The sequence below is a fragment of the Typopeltis vanoorti genome, chromosome 2 (assembly GCF_054136105.1).
Source record: "Typopeltis vanoorti isolate ZY-2024b chromosome 2, IOZ_Tvanoo_1.0, whole genome shotgun sequence".
NCBI lineage: Eukaryota > Metazoa > Arthropoda > Arachnida > Uropygi > Thelyphonidae > Typopeltis > Typopeltis vanoorti.
Window position 1 is genome coordinate 139,324,058 of NC_143550.1, and position 23,636 is coordinate 139,347,693.

Genomic DNA, 23,636 nt, shown 5'->3' on the forward strand with positions numbered 1-23,636 from the left:
AGACTCCTTGAGTATATTTCAGGAAGTGAAGTTGCATTTGCTGAGGGGAATCTCTATAAATTACAATTTAGATGTAGCATATGCACTGTTGTCATTCTTAGGATAGTGGAAAGATGTCTGCTGGATGACAGAATAAATGTATTCTGTGATCCGTTTATGTGGCATTTCGTGATGTAGACTGTTGATAAAAAACGGGTAGGAAAGGCTACTATCATGTAGTCAAATGAAACCAAGCCTTACTCTCCCCTGTGAAGGGGAAGACAGAACTAGGAGTATGAGAGCCAGTTGTTTTCATTCCATGTAGATCTATATCAATTTCTAATTGAATTTTTCGAAGAAGTGTTCTGGGGGAGCTAAAATTTTCAGTGTATGTGAGAGCACGCTTCCTTCAGTTTGGATGATGATTATTATAACGCTCTCTCTAATAGATGCAATGGCTGTGGATCATATTTAACTAGTATTTGCATGAAGCCATACAAACGTCCTGATTAGTGCGCCTCGGTTTCTTCTGGCATGGAATATGTGTATCTTAAATAGATTCTGTGATGTTTGTGCCCCCTCATTAGACCAGTGGGCCCAGCATATTTCACAGACATAAATAGCATATAAATGCTGTTTATGTATGTGAAAACTTCTTCAGGATGAACTACTCTGGTGATATCATTGGGGTAGACTATCAAGGTGAATGCTTTGTAGTAAGTAACCAAGGATGAGCTTCACTGAGAGGAGTGTTTAGTGTGCACAGAAAACACTCTACAGCAGTGTAAGCTAGATAGATGAGGTTGTTTTATTCCCCTGTTGATATGACACATTTGTGGTGAGTGTATTTATTATTTTTAGACAAAACCAAACGTTGGAATTAGTTTTTTTTTTTTTTAGTCCGAACACCCACCCTTGTCGAGTCTTTTAATTTTTATTCGGAATCGATACCCACACAAAAATCGCTAGTTAGAATACAAATTTTGTATACACAACGCTGTAGTCACCCACTAAACAACTACAGCAGTGCCTAGGACAGGAAGTTTGGACGGTAGTAAAAACTGGCCAAATTTTACTTCGACCATTAAATAATCAATTTTGTTTTAATTCAAATTTATATATTTTCCTGAATTAGGGGCAGTGTCTGTGGAGCTCAGTGCACTTGGAAGTGGCACTTGCGTTCTCTGTGCTAGGTCGCCTGAAGATAGACTTAAGTTCAAGTCTAGTCACCGACTGTAGGAACGTTTTCCAAGCCTTTCATCGATCGATTACCAAGTTAGCCTATCTCAGAAAATTAGCTTGGCCGATGAACGGGCAAGCGGGTTTTTCCCCAAAACTCGGGTTTTTCGTCCCGTAAACTCAAGAAAATTGAGTGTGGAATCCACAATATTTCATCTAGTAACATATCCTCTTATGATTAGGTACCAAGAAAGCTGCACTTGATTGCCTGTCTCTTCATCGGTTGCCACTAATAATTAGTGATAGTCACGGGCAAGCTATCTCTGATTGGCTACCAGTGGAGATTGAACTGTCCAGTCAGTCTCCAAAAGCTACATATGTTTATAAAGGCCTGATCCATATTTAGGGAATAAACTGGGTTGGCTGACTCCTTGGAGATGTCATATAATAATAATAAATCAGATATATATTGAGGATGTAATGCGGAAAAATCTGAAGAACTACACATATGTAGTCAAAAGATTACAGCTGATGGTAGAATCCAGGGATATATTATGCGTGAAACTAGCATGAAGTGCATTTGGTAAAAAATCATATCTTTAAGAGCATTCTACCTTAAAGAGAAAATCTTTAACAAATGCATCTTACGAATTCCTACCAAAGAACTGGAGACTTACCTAGAGAGATATGCAAAGGCTGCAGACCACTTAGAAGCATGAAGTGATGCATGATTGGAATTAAAATGAGAAAAAAGCACCGAATACATCTTCGATTCTGAGCAGAGTCGAAGACGTCATCACCCTTGTGAAAATCCTAAAATGCTAATGTGCAGGATACATTATTAGAATAACTGACCAAAGTTGGATTATAGAGACAATGAATTGAACCCTAAGAGACTGTAGAAGACCTAGAAGATGACCATTTACCCAGTGGAGCAATGACATCAGAAAACACACTGGAGCAGTCTGATGACAACTAGCCCAATTGGAAAGATATTCGTCCAGCAATGGATTGAGAACGTCGTTGATGATGATGTCTGCATGTTTCACATATTCACTGCTTGGAAAGAAGTCAATGCACACCATAATATGAGAAACCAACATTCATGGTGCCCACCATAATTAGATACGACACATGCTTTGTTGTGATAATTGCAACAATTCTGCAGAGCACACTTTTCAAAACTGTACTATAGCGATCAATGGTAATTTCGTACCATTCTTCCTGTAGGCAAGCAATGCAGTTTTGGACTGTTGTAGGGCACAGTCCCTTGACTTCATCCGACGCTCCAGTTTATCCTTAAGATATTCAATAGGCTTGAAATCAGACATGGCGACGCTCATTTTCACAAACAATGAAGTTACAGCAGCATCCTTATGACATGTTGCATTGTCTAGTTGAAAGAGACAATCGTCACTTCTGTTGAAACGCCATAAAGTAGGAAGCAAAGCATTGTCCAGAATGTTCAAATACCTGTTGAAATTCAATGTTTGTGAACCAGAGAGGTCCAAGGCTAAACCAGAAAAAACATAACCATATCATCACACAGCCACCTCCGAAGTTCATAGTTAGGGTTACAAACTCTGATAAGATACGTTCACTGGCATCCGAATCACCAAGACCCGTCCATTTGCTCGGTTTAGGTTACAGCGTGATTCATCGCTCCTTAACACAGCTTTCCAAGCTTCCATTCTAAGGTAAGATCAGTGAGGGTAGTTAGTCAACCACTGCAGGTAATATTTAAACATGACTCCCTGCGCTTCCCTCTCACAATGGTAACACTAATTTGGACCTGGGATAGTCCAATTTGTCAACAATTTGCAGAACAATATGCCTGCATAGCATCCTATCAAAATGCCTCTTTCAAACTTCGACAGTTCCTTTCTTGAAACCATTTCACTCAGACAGAGTTTCAGTGACTTGTATCATATATTATTATTATTATTATTATTATTATTATTATTATTATTATTATTATGGGCGACTCCAGGGAGTCCTTAGACTCATCGAGGGAGGACCTAAACATCATGTCCACACAATTGTACGACATTCTCACAGTATCTATCATACCTTGCCTTGAACTCACTGACCGTCATAGCACCCACACAGACTCTTATTCTGCTTATTCCACTCATTTACCACTCTAAAAGTAAAGAACCGCGCTCAAACTCCCCTGCTAACCACACTCCTGCCCAGCATCCATAGGTGTCCCCCTAGTTCTCCCACCACCAGTTCTGATCTCAAAAATATCCTATGAATTAATCCTATAGAAACCCTTTAGCAATTTGAATGTCTCAATCATATCTCCTCTTTTCCTCCAATCAACTAATTTCTGCAACCCACAAACTTAACCTGTTCTCATGTTTCATTCCATTGACCCGCTATCATTTTAGTCACTCTCCTCTGGATCCTTTCCACCTCCTCCCCATCAAGAAAGAACCTAGGTGACCAAATCTGGGCACAGTAGTCAAGATGAGGTCTTATCAAGGCTCGGTACAGAGGTACAATAAGTTGCTTGTCTCTGCTCGTCAAGGTATTTTTCAACAACCAAGTGAGTTGATGAGCTGATTTAGCTACTTTTGCAATGTGCCCCCTAAACTTCATCTCCCTATCCACCAACACTCCCATGTCCCTGGCCTCATCAATCTCCTGGAGTACAGTTCCACCAATGTGGTATACTGCTGCTAATCTTTTCACCCCAAAATACATAACTTTACATTTTGTCACATTAAATTGACATCCATTCTGCTTAGCCCAGAACTCCAATTTATCCAAGTCATCCTGCATGATTTTGACATATTCTGCATTCACTATTACCCTACCCAACTTTGCATCATCAGCGAACAAATGAACTGTTCCACTTAGATCTTTCCCTATATAGTTAATGAACAAATTAAACAGCAGTGGTCCAAGAACAAATCCCTGCGGAACACCACTAGTCACAGGCCGTCTTTTGGACTCTACTCCTGAATAAACTACTCTTTGATATCTCTCTACCAACCATCCACCTATCCATCTCACAACCCTATATCCATTCCCGTATGTTGTAGTTTACGGATTAGAATTCCATGTGGAATCCTGTCAAAAGCCTTTGCCAGGTCCAGCAGTATCACTATAAACCCATTATCCTTATCCACTTCAGTCGTCCCCTTGTTATAAAACTTGAGCAAGTTACTGAGGCATGATCTTCCCTTCACAAAGCCATGCTGTCCCCCGTACAGTATCTCATTTTCATCAATCCATTCCTGTATTTTTCCCTTGACTACCTTCTCCAAGATCTTGACAACGACCTCTGATTTGCTGATCGGTCGGTAATTTGCAACCGTACTCTTGGATCCTCCTTTATGCAGCGAAACTATTTTCCACTCTTTCCACACCTTCAGGACTAAACCAGACCCGAGACTCAGATTAAACAACATGGTCAAGGGCACCGATAAATCCTTACTCACTTCACATAAGACCCATGCCAATCTACTATCGAATCCCACAGATGTATTCACATTAAGGTTCTGTAATAGACTATTCACCTCCACTTCATTCATCACAATTCCCGAATAAACCACTGGTTCCTTCATTTTTTCAATGTCACCACCTGGATGATATACTTTTGCAAAGTGCTCGTTCAGTACCTCCACTATATCGACTGATTCAGTGACCTCCTTACCATCGTCATTCTTTAAAATCATTTTGCCTTGTACAGTTTTTTCCTTGCTTGCAGCATATTGAAAGAACTGTTTGGGATTCTCTTTAGCTTGCATAGCTAGTTTCCTTTCATAATCCGCTTTTGCTTTTTTTCCCACACTCGTTACCCTTCTGGCCTTCACTTTATACCGTTCGTGTGCCTGTAGGTCACCCTTTCTTTAAATTCCCTCCACAGTTGTTTCTTTTTTGCAGCTCAAGCTTAATGGTGTTATTCATCCATTTAATCCCTACTTATTTTACTATTCGGACCCTAGGTATACAATCAGTCATAACCTCCTGTAAATGCTCCTAGACCACTGCCCATGCTCTATCGTCATCCAGCCTTTGCAGTTGTACATGACATGGCACTGATCCAAGCAATCTCCTAAGCTTGTCATACTTGCCAGCATGGTAATTCCACATATACCCTGTCTTAATCGAAAATTCCACACCTTTAGCCACCTCCCAGGTCAAGCACTCTGACACCCCTAGTATTTTCAATTACATGCTGTCTCAGATAGTTATCCCTTAATAATTGAATAAAATCCATTTCCTTCCTCACACGTGTCCTCTCCTTTCAATCAATGTTGCCATAGTTGAAATCCCCCATAATAATTACCCTCCTTCCACTCATTTCATCAATTTGTTTATGCATACTATCTCCACCATCTATTCCATCACCTGGTCTATAGCAGCACCCAACTGTATATTTTATTCTGCCAGTCTCAATCTCACACCAAATAGCCTTAAATGATCTCTTTTCACTATCCTGCGATACAACTTCAATTCTCTTTGGCTGCAGTTCATCAGCTATCATCAATAACACCCCCTCCCCCATTTTATTCTCTCTGTCCCTCCTAAACACACTATAACCTACACATTCTATCCCACTAACTATATCATCTTCCGTCAGCCATGTTTCACTAATGCCAATAACCTGTGGCGAGGAAGAGCCAATCAAGCCCAAAAATTCTTTCTTCTTGTTAGTAATACTCCTGGCATTAGTATACATGAAATGCAGTGATCCCTTTGTCCCACCCCTATATTGATGCGTTATTCTAAATATCCCATTCCCATATTCCCAATGTATATAATGTACCTGGCTCGGGTACATTATATACATTCTTACACTCAACTATCTCACTGATGTCTGCATAACCACTTCCCCCCCTCCTTGGTAGTTCCCTGGTTCTGCACATCCATTTTCACTTCATTCAGCAACACTTTTTCCAGTCTCCGCACACCAAATCCATTCAAATGCAGGCCATCCATCTTGTATAAATCCTTTCGCCCATCAAACTCATTCCACACGTCCACATATTCCACACCACACCGTCTGCATAACCTGCGCATAACATCATTTGCGATTATGGCCCTCCTTCTAAACTCCTCTCTGCCATACCGCGGAAACAGACTCACCATTCTAACTCTGTCACTCTTTTCTTTCGCTACCTTTATAATTTATACTTGCTATCAGTGGCAGCTCGTGGCTTGATATCGTGGGGTTGCTGTAACTTTCATAATATACATATACACTGTAAGTACTGTGTATACGTGTTTGGATAAAATATCAAAATTATGGTAAAAATTAAACATGGAAACATATTATTATCGATAAAATTATATAATTCAGTATGATTCAAAATCACTTTAAAATAAAATCCATTCCTTTATTGTAATTAAAGGGATGGATTTACAATTTTTGGACATTACAATTTGTAATGTCCAAATATTTAAAGAGACGGAGTAAACATGATAAACACTAAGAACATTACTACTGGCGAAAACTGCATATAAGCAATGGAGCTGCGCGACGGACAGTGCCGCATTACGCTAATACCTCGCATCTCACTATGACGTGCATATGCATGCGAGCGTAGCGATATGACACTGTGGTAAACACAGTACTGCTAGCGTCCTTCACCCTCCTAAGTGCTACAAGATTGATTTTTATTATTTTTTTATACAAAATAAGAGAATTGCATAGAATTGTTGAGGATAAAATTCAATATTACAAGCAAATATAAATAAATTAATAAATATATTTATATATCGAGAAAAATTGGGGATGCTGCAGTTCCGCAGTGCCTATTCACGACCCGCCCCTGCTTGCTGCAAGCACGTGACTCGATACATGGCACGATGCACTTGCCCATATGGATATCCCTTGACTTCTTTCTGAGCAATGTATGTGACAATGTCTACTCTTTCAACCTGCACGTAGTAAAAACCCAGTGTAGCCTACATATAACTGCTTGGATGTGAACATGTTGATTTTCGTTAAAAAGTATTTTTATTTTGAGTTTGAATATTTCTTAATTTATAAAGTTCAGCAAGAATAAACAGATAAAAAGAAAATTAAATGTGGCAAAGAAATCAAAAATTTCGAAAATTTTCAGTGAGCAACAAACCTTGAAGTTCAACGTATAAAGTGTTTAACAAAAAAAAGTATCGGCGAAAAAATGGAAACACTTCAACGATGATAAAACATTAACAGCTAAACGTGGAGTTATTTTACAGAATGACACCAAATCACAAAGAGGCAAGCTTTCGTAAAAATCATATTTAATGACAGCAATTTCATGAATAAAACTGTTAGTTTTACTCACGAAATTGTTGATAATATGACAATAATTATGAACATAATCAAAAAATCAAGTGTTATTGAAGTATGTACAGGGTGTCCCAAAATTCACGCAAGATTTAAATTTAGCGCCATTTGTGCGGTAAAGTGTTGCCAACGGCAAAAAAAAAAAAAAATAATAAGACAGCGTGACAGCTGACAGTTCAGGGTTATTAAAAATGACCACACACAGCGAAGAGAGTTCGTTGAATGGATTATGGAACAACAACAAGTGGATGCTTATTTTTCGAACAAAATCATCTTCAGCGATGAGGCTCATTTTCGTCTTGATGGCTTCGTTAATCGACAAAATTGTCGCATTTGGGGTTCAGAAAATCCACGAGTGATTGTTGAGAAACAAATGCATCCACAACGTGTCACTGTTTGGTGCGGATTTTGGGCTGGAGGTCCATTCTTCGGTCCATTCTTCTTCGAAAATACGGCTGTTAAGGCAATAACAATTAATGGTGCTTGCTATCGCGACATGATAATCTAGTTTTTTGTGCCTAAATTCCAAGATATGGATGTGGACGACACGTGGTTTCAACAAGACGGTGCCACATGCCATACAGCCCGAGAAACAATTCAATTACTGCATGAGTCATTTCCTGGTCGTGTAATTTCGCGTTTTGGTGATCAGAATTGGCCGCCCAGATCATGTGACTTAACGCGGTTGAACTTTTTTCTTTGGGGTTTTTTGAAGTCTAAGGTTTATGCCAACAAGCCCACGACCACTCACGCCTTGAAGGAGGAAATAGTGCGACATTCAACGAAATTCAGCCACATTTATGCAAAACGGTCATGGAAATTTTCGACAAAAGAGTGCGTACGTGCCATTTACCCGATATGCTATTTCATGAATAACCCTATACTGTATACTTTATGAATCAATAAGAAATTACAATTTTTAATTAAAAACCTGTGTTTTCTATCAAAATTACTTCTTGCGTGAATTTTGGGACACCCTGTATAAAAGGGACGACATGAGTTAATTCACAATTTTTTAAATGAATATTATTATTATAAAACCTCCATGGAGTCAGAAGATTCATCGCGGGAGGTCGCACTGTTACACACACACACACACACAGATTATCACACCACGCCTTAAATATGTTCACTGTCTCTGTGCTCACGATACTCTCGAACAGTGCACTCCAATCACTGACTGCTCTCCATGCAAAAAAAAAACCTTGCTCCTTCACCTTGTTCACACTCTCCTTATACAGCTTCCAAGGTAACCCTGTTCACTCCCTATCTTTCATCTATTCTATAGAAAACTTCCCCGACAGAACCTCCATAGCACTGTCTGTATAGCCGAAGCCTTCGGGTAGGAAAGACCTGGATTCGATCCCTGTCCAAGACGTGAGGAAACTTTATCTGGTCTTTTTGACTAAAGATGAGTTAGTCGTTCTCATACGGATGTGGTTCTTTCTCTCTCGGAAACTTGGGTTTTTCGTCCCTCAGAACAGGCAAACCTGCCCCGTAAACACACACGGATCTACAGTCATAAAATACATATTCTTAGGATGGGGAGGAAAGGTGGAATCCCATTCGAAATAAATCTGGTAATAACTAACCTCTTAACAGTTTATGTCTCCACCATATCCCCTCTCCTCCTTCTATCCACCAATTTCTGAAGATTGCATTTTCTCAATGTCTTCATACTAAACACTCCAGGGACCAGAAACCCTTATTCAATTGTCTGTGGACTTTTTCCAATACATCATCTTTTTGAAAACCAGGTGACCAAATCTGTGGACAATAATCCATATGTGGCCTGATTAAAGCCTTATACAAGGGTACCATAACAACCTTACTTCTGCAAGTGATTGCCCTCTGTAGCATTCCCATTATCTGATGTGTTCTCCTCACAATTTTAACATGTCCCCGAATTTTAGATCCTTGTAAACAATCTCTCATCTCCTCTACCGCTTCCAATATATTTCGACCGATTGTGTACCCTATAATCCAGCTCTGCTTCCCAAATTTCAAACCTTACACTTTGCAACACTAAATTGATATCCCCACACATCTACCCAATGTATTCAATTCCTGTTGAAAAGCCACAACATCCACTTTACTTCTGATAGATATCTCCAACTTTGCATCATCTGTGAACAACTGCATATTATTACTCATACCTCTCAATATCATTACATACAAATTAAACAGCAATCGACCCAAAAGAGAATCCTGGGTTACACCACTAGTAACTTTCCTCCTCTGGGATATCGCTCCTCCATAGACAACTCACTGATTTCAACTGGCAGAAATCATTTTAGAACTTTAACTTTCAATAACAGTTTTTACAGGCATACTGTGGAATCATCTACGACGGTGAAATCCAGCGAACTAATCTACCATTCAGTCCCATCCATTCCAATTTAATTACTTTTCATGTGGCAAATTATCAAAGGCCTTTGGAAAATCTAAATATACCACTGTGTATGCAATATCCTTATCCAATGCATTTGTCAGTTTATTCTAAAAACTAAGCATATTACTAAAGCACCATCTTCCTTTAAGAAATTCATGCTGTCCACCAAAGAGTAGTTTCTGTTGTCATCCTTTATGAGAAAAAAAAAAGATAATAGTGTCATTGCAAGAAAAATTGTGGGAGGTCAGATATTTAGTCTAATCCTAGAAGAATGGATAAGTACCAAGACGCTACCTAATTTCAACGTATCCTTAAATACGCTGAAATCTGAATGAAATGGATAGCAACATTTATAATTCATGTTCAGAATCTCAACTGGCAGAAATCATTTTAGAACCTCTCCGCTGCTTGCTGCTTAATTAGTGATAGCCTTGGGCCAGCTATCTCCGATTGTGTGCCAGTAGAGATTGAACTGCCCACTCAGTCTCCAAAAGTTAGATAGGGCTGAAACGGCCTCGCATACCTATATAGGAATAAAAAAAGGCCTTAGCTGATTTTTATTTTTTTTTAAACTTTCAATATCAGTTTTTTATAGGCATACTGTGGGATCACGTACGACGGTGAAAGCAGCATGATCAGTTATCGTCGTGAATTGCCAGTTTTGTATTATTTCTGCCTTAATTAGGAAGGTGGTCTGAAAAGTTCACGCCCTCGACCATAGATGAAAACATTATTTGCAAGGTTTTTTTTTTTAAGTTGGTACATCTGTCATAGGCATCCATGTGAAATTGCAAGTCATTCTACTAAGTAGTTTATTTTATACAGCTGATGAAAGCAAAAGTGTTGTCTGTATCCCTTGGAATGGATAAAATTGAGTATCGTGCTGTTATAAAATTCTTTGTAAAAGAAGGTTTTACGCCAAAAAAAAGTCATTCGATGTTCATAAAAGTTTATGGCCACCCTTCTTCGTTTTCAACGTTTAAGAAATGGGCTTTAATGTGGTACCAGCCTTCAAAATGATCCAAGTGAAGGACGTTCAAAAAGTGTAACAACACCAGAAATCATTGATCAATGCACGATATGATATTGGATGACCGACGAGTCAAAGTGCGTGAAATTGCTGGGCCTATAGGCATTTCAAAAGAATGTGTAGGATATATTTTACATGAAGAATTGCAAATGAAAAAGCTTTGCGCAAGTTGCGTGCCGCGCTTGCTCACAGCAGATCGAAAACGCACTCGAATGAAAATCTATGAACAGTGCTTAAAGCGTGTGAACGAGAGCGTCGATTTATTACTATGGATGGGACTTCGATTCACCATTACACACCAGAATCCAAACAGCAGTCAAAACAGTGGACAGAAGCCTGTTGTTGTTCAGCACCCAAGAAAACAAAGTCAGTTCCACCAGCAGGAACAGTCATGGCATCGATGTTTTGGGATGCTAAAGGCATTTTGTTTATTAATTATCCTGAAAAGTAAAACAATAACCGGGAAATATTGTTCCGATCTTTTAACCAGACTAGAAGAAAAAATTCGTGAGAAAAGACCCGGTTTGCAGAAGAAAAAAATCATATTTCATCAGGACAATGCACCTGTGCACAAAGGTGTTTTAGCAATGGGAAAATTAAGGGATCTGCACTGTGAATTGTTGGAACATCCACCATATTACCGAGATTTGGCTCCCTCTGACTTCTATCTCTTCCCAAAACTAAAACTCTTCCTCGCTTGTCAGCGTTTTTATTCGAATCAAGAGGTGATTGCAACTGTAGAGAGGTATTTTGCAGATCTTACTGAGAACCATTACAGGGACGGGATAATGGCGCTGGAATAAATGTATTAGTCGTAAGGGAGATTATGTTGAAAAATAAAAATAATTTTGAAATTATAAATTCATTTTTTCATTGTTTGGCCGAGAACTTTTCAGATCACCCTCGTATATAGTACATTTAGCCGTTTGTAAGGTTCTCTATCAGAAAAAGACAAATTTTGATGAAAATAAATACTTTGAAAATAGTTCGGTGATTCAGAAGATGATTTTTCAGATGATGACGAGGAAGAACTCGAAGTTTACAAATTTAAATTTAAAAATCTTAGGGCTAAATATCCCTAGAATGAAGGACATTGGCGTTTCATTTCATTTTATTTTTCATGATTTAAATAAAAATATTTAGAATGTTCACGATGTAATTAAGTATGTTAAGAGTTCAGTTATATCCAATAGTCTTTGCAACAATAAAGAAAAAAGCAACAATAAAGAAAAAAAGCTAACTGTTATACGTAGTACAAGGTGTATATTAAAACACATTGGAGGTTGCTGCATCATATGGTTTCCACATTTTCATGCTTTTTTAAGTATATCGAAGAGGTTTTTAGATCCTGGTTGTGCAGATTTAATCAAATATCTCAAATATGAGCTTACGTAGTTCAGTTGGTTTTGACAGACCCCTTTGATCAGAAAGAGTTCTCTAAACTCAAAAAAATCGTCCTTAGAACCTACACTATTTCAGAAACATTGTGTCTGTGTTAGGGACAATGAGATGGCAGCACTTTTTTTTACCTTCTCTTCACCAGATGCTGCTTAAAGTGATAGTCTTGAGCAGCTATCTCTGCCTTAGTAATATGCTTGCTTTTTAAAATAGTGACAATTGAGTTGGATAAAGGAAAGATTACTCAGAGATACTGCTGAACCTTGCACAGGCATTTGACAGGATTGCATAAATTGGAACAAGTGGGGGATTGATATGGAGCTGGTGATTTGAATTAGAGTGACTTGCTTACTTACTTATCCTTCTCACTCCCTGCAGAGCATAGAGTCCCAAATTGTTCTCCATCAGACTCTGCTCATTGCTTCTTTCTTGATATTGTGCCAGGATTTTCCCAGCTGTTTTATCTCTGCTTCAATTTCTCTCTTCCAGGTCACATTTGGGCATATTCTTCTGCTTTCCAAGGTTCGGAAATATTTCATAAGCACCTCCCATTCATTAACTATTCTCAACATTAGTCAATGTTACATCTGATACTACAATAGCCACCTGGATATTGGGCATTTGCAAAATGATCACACAGCAACTTAACTGCTTCTGTTATCTCCCTATGATCAGCAACTTTTTAGTTATCTTCCAATAGTCACTTTTCTTTATACTCACGGCATAGCAAAAAAAAAAAAAAAAAAGTCTAGAATCATTTTTTGGCCTCATAATCCTGCTTTCTCTCATAATTAGCTTTGGCCTTCTTTACCACAGAAGTTACCCTTCTTCCCTATGTCCTGTACTGATCATCTTTCTTTTCTTCAATAACGTTTTCTGCAACTCCTACTTAATGAAGCTATTCATCTATCCAATTGCTACCTGATTTATCATCCTGACTCTGGGTATGGTCTGATGCTGCTATCATCAAACATCCCTTGATCATATCCCATGCTCCACCATCTCTCCACTCCAAATTCTTATGCCATTGCATTGTTGCAAGCTGACTCAGCTTATCATAATCACTTGCTTTATAATTCACACACACATTATATATATACACATATATATACCTATTCTTAACAGAAACTTGGGCATGCCAAGCAAACTCCCAGGTCAAGACCACATAAACACTTCTGCCAAGTGGAGGTAGCATGAGCAGATTGATCACCGCGAAGTTTTCTGATGCTCTGGCCAGATCTGACACTCTCACATCTCATTTACATTATATGCTGTCTGTCCAAAATCTAAGGATGTACCCTATTTTTGAAGATTACAACCGCAAATTCAGACGAATCAGTTTGTGGCAATTTGTATAACTGATGATCTCGATTAAAAAGCGGGTATACATTCAAAGTTTAGAATCGCGCGCAAAGAGTTTACGTGGTAGCACTCAACAGGATAAAAAGCAAAAGGCTGTACTAAGAGAATTGTGCTTGAAGGAAGTTCTTTTTGTGAAGGAATAAAGTTGCATACTAGGATGTCTTATAATGTCTCAAAGACATCACCTAGATGATTTGACACTGGGAAGAATTATTGGAAAGCATGAAGGATGCAGAATTACTCATATTGCCAGAGTTTAGACTCTCATATAGCACTCTATCCAGCCACTGGGTACCGTTTCAAACCAATAGAATGCGTTCCAGACATCCGCTAAGAGGTCACCCACACAGACTTTTGGTTATAAGAGCAAAACGTAATCGACGCACCATGGCAGGTCAGCCTGCAATTTGGCTCACTTCGAGCAAAGATACACATACATCTCGACAAACTGTGGCAAAACATCTTGGAAAAGTAGGCCTATACGCCCAAAGTCTACATCACTTTATCCAAAGCTCATTGTAGATGAGCTGTGGATAGTGATGTAGTGTACATCTCAACTACTCTCATCTGTAAAGAGTACATTAACCCAATGGGTTAATGTACTCTTTACAGATGAGAGTAGTTTTAGTCTCTTCTCAGATTCTAGACAACACTTAATCTGACATGAAAATAGTACTGCTTATCATCGCAATGATCTTCTTGAGCAGGATACATATAGTATTGCTTGGGTCATAGTGTGGTGCGGCATTATGCTTAATGGTTGCACCAAGCTACGAGTGCTGGAAAAAGGGACTATTGTTACGTCGCCACTTCGTGGCTTTTATTTTAATTTATACTTGTTTTTCCTTATTTAGATCTATATTTACTTTTACCCTAATTACTCTCAAGATCTAAGCCTAAATTTTGCTTTCAGTACACGATATAGAAAGAGGATCTATATATCTAGAATTTCTAGATTAATCCCGTGTATCAATTACTCGGACAAAGGGTTTATCCTTTGTGATTACTGTCTGAGATTGTCTCTCGATCAGATACTGGCAAATTTATTTATTACGCTGCGCCAGCCAATATCTTTAGATTAGAAGGAATTCTTAACAAGGGAAACTCTCAGATAACATACAGAGGTGAAGAATCTAACTTTTATTCTTAGTACCGAAATTCTCAATATCCACTAAGTTTAATATCGTTTGCAATCGTGGCTTTTAAACATATATTCTACTCCGCTTAGGTTCCGTTTTTATCAATGGTAATTTGAATTCATCCTCAGGTTAATATCAGGTACAAAACATAAAACACATTTATTGAGATTATACATTTTTACATATCTTAAGGTTATACATTTTTACATTCATGCAGTCAGTCAATTTTATGTCATTTTAAAGTAAAGAACTAGTTAAACACAACTGGATACAATCATTAGCTCCTTCTATAAGATTAAGCATTAAACTACACATTATACAAGTCTTAATTTCATCCATTCATTTCTCTTCTAAAATACGTTAGTTATTCACATAAAATACCTGTCACAAATCATCTATAAACTTTCTCTAACAAAATGCTCAGTGGAGTTAAGCCACTGCTATCATCGATTATCACCTAAGAGTTCTATAGTACATTGTCCTTGCTCACTAACTATATAACATTTCATCACTCTAAGTGGGAAAGGAATAACAAAATTCTGTATGTTACCAGCTCTTGGGAAGATTAACAGATCCGTCACTTAATTCGCATTTTCGTCTTACACAGCCGGATCCTTCTTCCTTGAACTGGGGTCAGAACATCTCCGCTTGGCCTTTATCCACGTGGTTACTTACAGAGGTCATCCTACTTGGCTTTACCGAACGTCTGGCGATGTGCCCACATCTATCTGGTTCTGATGCCGCCAGTCCTCATCAGAGTTGCTGGTTCAGGAATTTCATCCCAAGGAGATAGCTAATCAGGGCGCTGGAACTGCGGATGCCAACATCTAACATCTCAGGGTGATCCAGAATCCACCAGGAAGCGAGAGAGAGATGCCCAAGGTCCAACCACGTAAAACACCCGGAAAGGGTCCGGAGAACAAGACAAAAAAAAAGTAAAGAACTAGTTAAACACAACTGGATACAATCATTAGCTCCTTCTATAAGATTAAGCATTAAACTACACATTATACAAGTCTTAATTTCATCCATTCATTTCTCTTCTAAAATACGTTAGTTATTCACATAAAATACCTGTCACAAATCATCTATAAACTTTCTCTAACAAAATGCTCAGTGGAGTTAAGCCACTGCTATCATCGATTATCACCTTCTTCCTTGAACTGGGGTCAGAACATCTCCGCTTGGCCTTTATCCACGTGGTTACTTACAGAGGTCATCCTACTTGGCTTTACCGAACGTCTGGCGATGTGCCCACATCTATCTGGTTCTGATGCCGCCAGTCCTCATCAGAGTTGCTGGCTCAGGAATTTCATCCCAAGGAGATAGCTAATCAGGGCGCTGGAACTGCGGATGCCAACATCTAACATCTCAGGGTGATCCAGAATCCACCAGGAAGCGAGAGAGAGAGAGATGCCCAAGGTCCAACCACGTAAAACACCCGGAAAGGGTCCGGAGAACAAGACAAAAAAAAAAAGCCTCGATAGAGGGGAGCAAACCCCTTTTATTCTGCATCCTTGGTGCCCTCTTTACTGCCACATTCTTCCGTATGGCACTCATCTCCTTTGCCCGCGAGATGATCCGGTACACCGCGTCGCCTTGTGTAGCACCTTCCGGGAAAACGAACTAGCGCCGCTTTCCGTGTATATGCTTATGCCTCAAGCCAAAGATTCACTCGAATGGTCTGCCCGCAAACTTTGGACTTTTGTTTACACTTTGATAAACATTTCATTTCACATTGAATACCCTTTCATAGTTACATTTTACAAACAGGAAATTTTTACTTATATTTGAATAAACACGTTTACTTATATAATACTACATTTAAAGGTATTTGTAGCCCTATTTACAATCCTTTTGATAGCTTAAGTACAAGTTTCTCCTTGTTGGTATGTTAGACTTGTTAAATCTTGAATGAATTAATTTTTTTATAAATTCTCCCATTCAAGATCTAACAAAGGTTCCCCCCTTCTATAAAAAAAATTTTTAACAAAATTTTCTGTCTGGTGAAAGACAATGCAACGAAATTCTTCAATGTCCTGTGGTGTTGTAGGCAAAGAATTAATTTTTATGGATGACAATGCCACGCCACATTGTACACGAGCAGTGGAGATATTTCTGGAGATCAAGGATATTAATCAAATTGAGTGGCCAGCACGCTCCCCAGATCTCAACCCCATAGAACACATTTTTCAAGCATTGCTGCTTGAAATTCCCCTCCAAAAAACAAAGAAGGCCTTATCCTTGCTCTGAAGGAGTGGACCAGTTTGCCTCAAGAACTCCTGAATCACTTGGTGCTAAGCATGGTATGACATTGTGAGAGCTGCATTGCAGTTTCGGGTGGACATATTTTAAAATGTCTCGCTGCATAATTTTCTGTAAGCACTGTACATTAATTCCTTAACTACATCCATAGTATCTTTTGCCGAAAACGTACTGTAATTTAATTTGTATGAAATTTGTAACACATTTTTGTGTAATATAATTTTATTAGTATGATGGCAATAAATTTGTCCACATTTGGCTGTATTCATGGAATTTTTTTTTCATATATATATACTGATAAAACTGTTGTGCATCCCTAGCTTCTGGACACAAGTGTATAAATTTCATTACTTTCCCTTCTTACATCTAGAAGAAATTCCTTTTATTATCAACAAACCTCCATGGAAACATGCGGCTTGGGAGGTCCCACTCTCACATGCATAACTCCCGGTCCCTGCACTCACCACTCCACTCTCTCAGGCAATGCATTCCAATCAACCACCACTCTCCATGCAAAAAGTCTACTCATTCATCCCCGCTTTATACGTACAACTTTCAGGAATGATCTCTCATTCTTCCCATCTCCAGATATTCCACAAAAATTCTCATCCATGTTCATCTGGTAAATACCACTTATCAACTTATACGTCTCCCTTCTTCTTTCCATCAACTAGGCTCTATAATTTGCATTTTCTCAATCGTCATCATATTCCACATTCTTGACACCAGAAACCAAGATTCCCCTCCCAATTTCAGCAAAATGTCCATGAAACTTCACGTCCCTATCCACCAATAATCCCCAGATCTTTTGTCTATCTTCTCTAAAATATCATCACCAATCCTCTACTTAGCTGCTCTCTTCAACTTTGCATCATCTGCAAACAACTTTATATCACCATTGAAGCCCTTTCCAAATGGCTCCAAAACAGACCCTTGGGGCACACCACTAGCAACTTTCCTCTTCTGGGATATCCCCCCCCCCACGTCATACACATATCATAACCTGCTGATACTTATCAGCTAGCCAATCTCCAATCCTATCTGTTCCAATTTAATTACTAGTTTGTCATGTGTGTTAATTTATCAAAAGCCTTTGCAAAATCTAAATATATTATTGTACATGCATCCCTCTTGTCCAATGCATTTGTCACCTTGTTATGATAAGTAAGCAGATTGCTATAAACATGAACTTGGCCTAATCTAAGACATGTTAAAACTGTTGTTCACTCCCTGGAACATTCTCTCAAGACACATGTTGACATACCATCAAATCCTATGGCCTTGATATCAAGTTTACTCAATTCCTCATATACTTCCTGCTCACTCACCATCAGTAGTTCCTCCACCATTCCTACTGCTCTCAAATTCTGCATTATTTTACAATCATAACGATGGAATACTTTTGAACTGCTCATTAAAACACCTCTATTATATTGTCCTCAGTTTTTATCATCCTCCCATAATTATTCTTCCTTTTACTGTCCATTTATCAAAAAACTCTGGGATTTCTTTTAGCATCATTTGCTAACTGCTGATCATACCGAACTTTTGCAACACTTACTGAGTCACTTTCCTTGCTTGCTTTCTGCTTCCATGTAACTGATTATCTCCACTCATCTTGTGCTGCCTCCACGATGCCTTTTTTTTCTTTCAGACTGCATGCTTCACCTCTTCAGTCATCCACTTTACCCCTACCTTATTTAATCTCCTGACCTTTGAAATACACTCAGTAATTGCCTCTGCCAGATACTTCCTGAGCAGAGACCAAGCAGCATTGATTTCTTTCACATCTAATTCTTCATTCCATAACATTGCTACAAGCCTCCTCCTGAGTTTATCATAATTAGATGCCTTATAGTTCCACATATAACTCTTTCTCACAAAAGACTTGATATAGCTGGCCACCAACCAAGTGATCAATTCATGGTCACTTTTACCAACTGGAAGATGTGACACTTCATTTACAATATTTTCTGATGAGAAAATCAAATCCAAGATCCTCAATCCATATGTAGCCTCTTTTACGTACTACTTAAGATAGTTGTTCCTTAAAAACTCAAATTCATTCTTTGGTTCCTGATGTTGTCTCTTCATTCCAGTCTATACTACCATAATTGAAAGTGTTCATAATGATCACCCTTTTGTTATTACTCACACCAATTTGGAATTTTCTTCTCACTGCCTTCCAACAGGTCTATAGCAACACCCTACTAAACATTTCATCCTTTTTTTTTTTTTTTTTTAAATAACGAAACCTGTGGTGCGATCATAATTAAAAGAAACATACGTATTAACCACAGCGAAAATTATTTAATTGTAAATATTTCATCCTAAGTATCTTAGGACATCATCAGTACAGTAGTTTTAAACAATAATAGGAATAACATACAGTTAGGGCGCATGATTACAATGGAATCTCATTAAACGTGCATAATATGCTACAGTAGTAGAAAAAAAAAGTCTTTCGCAAGTCTACATTCTCACGTCGCTACATTCACAATTCTTCTGCTCATCATCCATCTCAGAAATCTGGCATTATTAAATCACTAGTTTCCAGAGCACACAAATTCTGCTCCTCTGAAGAATATTTAAACCAGGAATTAGAAGTAATCAAAAATACAGCCATCCTAAATGGATATAATCCTAAAACAACTCAGTAGTCACTTCACGCATCAAACCAGACAGGAAGAAGTCCATAGGATTCCCATACCTTACGTTAAAGGCATCTCAGAACATCTTTCTAAAATTTGAATTGTTTTCTTTTTAAACAAACAAATTTTTTGTTTGTTTAAAACAAATTCAATGCTTTTGTTTTTATAGTCATTTGACTAAGAGGAATTCTCTTTTGGTTACAATCTTCTATCCACACTGACAATAGCGTTTCCATTTCAATCCTAAGATGGCTTTTTGCCACTACTTACAAACCTATCAACCAAATTTACAACTCGTTACCTTTTCCTAAGGACAAACTCTCATGTTGCCTGGCGTTTATGAGATTCCATGCTCATGCAAATTATCTTACTTTGGACAGACAGGTAGGTCTGTTCAGAAACGCATCTCGGAACATCAAGACCACATTCATCTTTTTAAACCGCAGAAATCTGGCCTCTCTCAACACGGAATTGAAAATCCAAACCATAGGATCCATTGGGAAAAGTCTAAACTTTTACATAGATCTTTATATAAACATGGACGTTTATACAAAGAAAGTTCTGAAGCCCTACTACACAGACCAAACTTAAACCGCAACGACGTTCTTACTATTCCTAAAGTATGGGAAATTGTCATACAAAATTGTGTTAAATAATTTTTTTTTTTTTTGTACTACTGTAGCACGTTATGCACGTTTAATGAGATTCTATTGTAATCATGCGCCCTAACTGTATGTTATTCCTATTATTGTTTAAAACTACTGTACTGATGATGTCCTAAGATACTTGGGATGAAATATTTACAATTAAATAATTTTCACTGTGATTAATATGTGTGTTTCTTTTAATTATCTCATCCTATCCACCTCCATTTCACACCATACCATTTCAAAACCACTGTCAGTATTTGCTCCTTGAATCTCCACCTTAGTAATTTATTAACTTTTTATAATAGAATAGCAGATGAATTGGATAAAGGAAATGGATACACAATGATTCTGCTGTATTTAGCAAAGAAATTTGACAGAATACTGCATGGACTGTTACACAAATTAGAACAAAAGGGGATGGATATGACATTGGTTAAGTGGATAGTTGCTGGATAGATATCAAAGAGTGGTATATGGAGAGGCAGAATTGAGGTGAAAACAGGTGACTTGTGGTGTGCTGCAAGGTTCAGCGCAAGAACCATTGCTGTTTATTTTATACACAAACGACAAGGAAATAACCTGAAAGGAAATATTCAGTTGTTTGCTGATGATGCAAAATTAGGTAGAGTAATGGTTAATCAAGGCAATGATGTGGAGAGCTTGCAGGTCGATTTAAATAGGCTGTGAGTATGGGCAAAATGGCATCAGTTTAATGTGGAGAAATGTAAAGTGATGCATTTTGGGATAAACAGATTACAAGCCATGTATCACGTTGATGACACTCTACTCCAGGAAATAGATGAAGTTAGAGATTTAGGGGTGGTGGTGGTAGACAGAGAGTTGAAGTTTAGAGGACATATTGCCAAGGTTGCCCATAAGATTACTAGGTTGAAGAACACATTAACAAGCAGAGATGAAGTTGTTATTCCTCTTTATAAGGCCTTGATACATCCAAACGTATCTGGATTACTGTGCTCAAGTCTGGATCTCTTTAGTTTCTTGGGGATGAGGAAGCAGTGGAGAAGATTCAGAGGTGAGCAACCAAAATGGTGAGTGGTCTGTGGAATGTTCCCTATGAGGATAGATTGAGGGTGTATGGATTGCAGAAGTTGGCTGATAGGAGAAAAAGAGGATATATATGATAGAAACATTTCAGTTGCTTAAAGGGTTTTATAGGAATGATGCAGAGGAAATGTCTCAGAACTTGGCTAGAGGGGCCAGAACAAGTTAAATAAGTTACTGACCCTGGAAGTTAAATAAAGGTCTGGTTAGTAGGGGTGCAAGGACTAGATTTTTTGCTTGGAGAGTTGTGAATGAGTGAAGTGGGTTACCAGTCAGTTTTGAGTGCTTTGCCTGTTAATAGGTTCAAAAGAGGTATGACAGTTTGTGTCAATAGTTTGGGTGTCCCGCAAAGAGTCTTCTGACTCCATGGAGGTGCCCATACAATAATGATAATAATGGACATAATTCCTCTGCCATCATAATACTCCTCCTTTCTTTTTTACCTTGTCTTCATGAACAGGCTACATATCCCTCCATCTCTATTCCTGTCAGAATGTCATGCTCATTCAACTATGTCTCAGTTATACTAACAATTTTTGGGCAAATGAACTATATCAATGCTACAATTTTATTCCTTATGTTTCAAATAATTCTAGAATTTGTAAACACACTAGCTCATTTCTGTTTTAATAACAAGTCCCACTGACCCCACTTCTTGTATTATGGCTCCACATTAACCCCTACCCATTCCTGTCTCTCATCGTGATATTACACTGATATTATTATTATTATTATTTTTCACTTATTATTTTTTTTCTAGTGTGAACTTAATGAGGATGCAGGGTATTGCAGGGTAGAAATGGAATTCTGGTTATGTGTGATTGCACAATTCAAAGACATCATTTAGTGTACCACAGCCAAATCATTGATTTGGGATCAAGATAGGATTGTTTCTTTAAAGACTGAAGATGTAAGTTGGCTAGGTTAAGTAATAGTAAGCCCATTGTAATTCCTTCTCTTAAACAAGAACTGGAAGAACTATCAAGAACAACTCAGAAAATAATTAACTCTTACACAGCAACCAAGACAAGAAATCCACAGGACTCTATACCACATATTAAATGTGTTTCTGAACTTTTGGCACAAATTATGAAAAAATATAAACTCATCATTACCTATAAACCTGTTTACTAAATTCATAAACTATTACCTCTCACCAATGATACCACCTGGTGCATACAAAGTACCACATTCGTGAAATCTGTCTTACTATGGACAAACATGAAGATCTATCAATAAACAATCTATCAATCTATCTCTAAACATCAGGACCACATCCTGTTCATCAAACCTCACAAATCTGGGCTAGCACAAGATAGGATTGATAATACTAGCCACAGGATCCAATTGGAAAACACAAAGCTGTTACATAGATCCATGTATAAAAATGAATGTTTGTATAAAGAAAGTGCTGAAGCCCTACACCCTAGATGGCAAACCTATGGCATGCATGCCAGAGGTGGCATATCCGAAAATTTTGCTGGCACGTCAACGATTTACAGGTGATATCCTTTTATACGCTTATAGATTATTCAACTTTTTTTTTTATTGTTACAATACGTACAAGTTAAATTTTGTTTTACACCAGAGAGCAGCTATGAAAACATGCATATGATTGGCGCAGTATTAACAAAAGATCACACAACCCAAAAACAAATCTGTCATAACAACATTCACTATATATTTCTTAGTTTTAACACATTCACGACGGGGTGTTGTTTATCATTTTGACGGAACTTCTCATTACCAGTGGGCTCAACTCGCACAAAGTTTCAACCCTTAGTTGAATTTTACTGCTGCTTGTTTGCATTTGAGCTGGCAGGGGAACTCACACGTGCATTATATGGCATATTTCAATTTGTGGTAGAATTGTATTTGAAGTTAGCCTTTGTCATCTGTCATAATGACATCGAGAATTTCAAATGCAATAAAACAAACACTTATTTCCATGTAATTGAAAAATTGGACAATAGTTTTTAGTTAGATGTTGTCTTTCTGGTGCAACATATGGTTTGCTTGAGTCTATACTGCATAGTCTCTATGAGAGGGGACATGCGATTCATTAGTTAGCGCTGTTTTTATTTCAGCTGTCTGTAATTGCACTATTTCTTGAGAAATATATTACACAGACTGCAAAAGGCTGTATCTTATTCAGGGATACAATAATACTACTTGTTTTTCTTGCATCTGCAGTATAATGGCTGTTGGGGAGGGCGTGTTGTTAATGCGGTGTATAC

The 23,636-nt window shown here is 38.1% G+C and overlaps 1 long non-coding RNA gene across 1 annotated transcript in view; it reads right to left on the bottom strand.

Annotated features, from left to right (window-relative positions):
* Positions 1 to 14,906: 14,906 nt before the first annotated feature.
* LOC150109469 (uncharacterized) overlaps positions 14,907 to 23,636 on the bottom strand; it is a 36,201-nt gene continuing 27,471 nt past the window's right edge. Inside the window, exon 2 of the long non-coding RNA XR_016550364.1 lies at positions 14,907 to 16,134. This is a non-coding gene — a long non-coding RNA (uncharacterized LOC150109469). The remainder of the gene's footprint in view (positions 16,135 to 23,636) is intronic.